Source organism: Bubalus bubalis, chromosome 19 (genome assembly GCF_019923935.1).
Source record: "Bubalus bubalis isolate 160015118507 breed Murrah chromosome 19, NDDB_SH_1, whole genome shotgun sequence".
Lineage (NCBI taxonomy): Eukaryota > Metazoa > Chordata > Mammalia > Artiodactyla > Bovidae > Bubalus > Bubalus bubalis.
The window spans coordinates 34,601,475-34,604,101 of NC_059175.1; positions in this window are offsets into that span (position 1 = coordinate 34,601,475).

The following is a 2,627-nucleotide window of genomic DNA, read 5'->3' on the forward strand; positions in this document are numbered from 1 at the left end:
ACAGTGTTCCCAGCATTTAGCCCGAAGTTTTCAATTAGGTTGCAATGACTTTTTAACTTGAAAATATTGTTGTTCTTTCTGGCTGTATACTTAAGGAAGGAAAAACAACTTTCCCTTTACTTTGATAGTCTTCCACCAAATAATAAAAACCTGACCCAAGACACTAAAGTAGACCAACCCACTGAAATTGGTGGGAAGTAAGACACAGTGAAAATGAAGTGGCACTGAAAAATTTTGACAGTAAGTTAATTTTGTATGTTTTTTTTAAAAAAGCTATAATAATCAAAGCAAACTGAAATGAGTTCTGGTATTTAAAAATAACATTTGTTCTATCTTTAGAGTTTATTATAAAAATACTATTGACTCTGACTTTTACAGTGTTTTCATTCTAAAGAGTTCCAACTTCAGCCCAATTTTCATTTCCTATTTAAAGATGATTTGACAAATGTGTAAGGAAAAACTCATTTTCTTTGGGGCAAATCCTAATAAGAGAAGATATAGATTCATATTCCCAGGTGACTCAGTGGGTAAAGAATCCACTTGCAATGCAGGAGACTCAGGTTTGATCCCTGGGTTGGGAAGATCCCCTGGAGGAGGGCATAGGCAACCCATTTCAGTATTCCTGCCTGGGAAATCCTAGGCAAGATAGAGGAAGGAGCCTGGTGGGTCATAGTCTATGGGATCACAAAAGAGTCAGACAAGACTGAGTAACTAAACATCAGCAACAACAGAAATATCACTGTGATCAAACATTCTTCAATGAAGCCCTGACCTACTTACTGAATACTTAACATTTGGTTCAGACTCTGGTTGGAAACTAATGCTCCACTATGGAGAATACATTTATCAACATACTTAGAATACCACTAGTTATTCAGTAAAAAAATAAAGTGTAAGATAAAATGCATATGCTGTAGGTATCCAACTGTTGCTAACTATAAACAGACACAATTATTTCCAATCATTTCTCTGTCACAGTCATTTTTTTTCTTTTAATTTTCTACTGACAAGGCTACCAATCCATCTAATCATTGGTTTTGAGAATACAAAGATAAATTACTAAATTATTTTGTTCCATCCTATGTATTATTATATATCATAAACATATAACACATTTTATTAATCTTTAATAAATATGATCACAGCAATCACTTATTAACTATGTGCCAAGTACTCTGCTCAATGTTTTACCTTCATTTTTTCCATTTAATCCTCATATCAGCTTTAAGAGATGAGCATTACATTTATTCCTATTGGTAGATGAAGAATCTGAGGTTCAGTGAGCTTCAGTGGCATGAAGCATGCTGTCAATAAGCATCTATTAATCGTATTATGTATTTCATGCTATCAATTCTAATTCAATATCCCTTAGCAGCCACATCTCTTCTATTATCAGAGAAAAATAGAGATGATAGCCTTTCAGTCTTATTTCTGGATATCAAAGAATGGCTGGACTTGCAGCCACCTGTTCCCTAGAAGAAAAGCCAAATAGTGAGCAAGAGAAGTCACAGACCAATTGCAAATATAAATTATACCCAAGTGATTACAAATATAATTATGAACTTGGTTAAGGACTCTATCTTTTAGAGTTCAAATAGTCAATTTTACCATCCAAAATATATGAAATCTGATATTAGAAACATTAGCTAAGAGAAGTCAAGTTTCTAGATATGGAAAAACTAGAAATGAGCATGCTTTATTTGTGTGTGTGCATAATAAAGTTTTATTAAAGTATAAAGGAGATAGAGAAAGCTTCTGACATAGACATCAGAAGGGGGTAGAAAGAGTACCTGCTTGCTTAGTGTTAGCAATGGAGTTATATACTCTCTGATGAATCCAAAGAATGTCTGGAGGTTGTAAAGACCTCACCAGACCTTTTCCCATAATTTATATTTTAAGATAACAGAATTAGCCAGAAGGTTTAATCCAGAGACTGTCCTCAGGAAGGATACATTATTGTTATATAATCCTAAGGAATGTAGAGGAAAAAATTTTTTGACCTTTCTTCCCCCTTGAGGATTCCAGACCCCTCTCTCCTTGGGGACCCCTAGACTTCTTATCAACCTGCCTAGAAAATGACTCTCTCATTCCCCCTTTTTCTTTTAGGAGAATTATGTTGCCACGGGAAGGGGGCATCATTTACATTCCATAACTACTTCCTCCTGTTTAGGGGCATGGTCCCTAAATTGTAAAGGCAACATATTCTCCTAACCCTCATATTGAGGGTCTCTGATCCAGGGGCCCCAGGTAATAGTTGGAGGAGGCTGTGGCGCTCGTAGGAGCTTGGACAACCATTTGTAACTTAAAAGCTTTTAGACGGTTAGAAAACCCCATTATACAGTTACAGACATAAGGCAAAATAGTCATTAAAACAAGTTAAAATCAAAATGAAAAATCACATTATGTCTATAGTTAAAGTTCAAAGTGTTGCACCAGTCCATTTTAGGGTTGTTAGAAGTCATCAATTTAAAAAGAGGCATCACATGTGATTGTTGTCGAAGGTATTTGCAGACTTGGAGAAAGTCTTTTCCTTGAAGTGAAAATGTCCACCATGGGAAGCCTTCCACTGATGAAGAGGGGAGTGCTCCACAGACCCAGCAGTTAGACTGATTGTGGAATTCAGCATA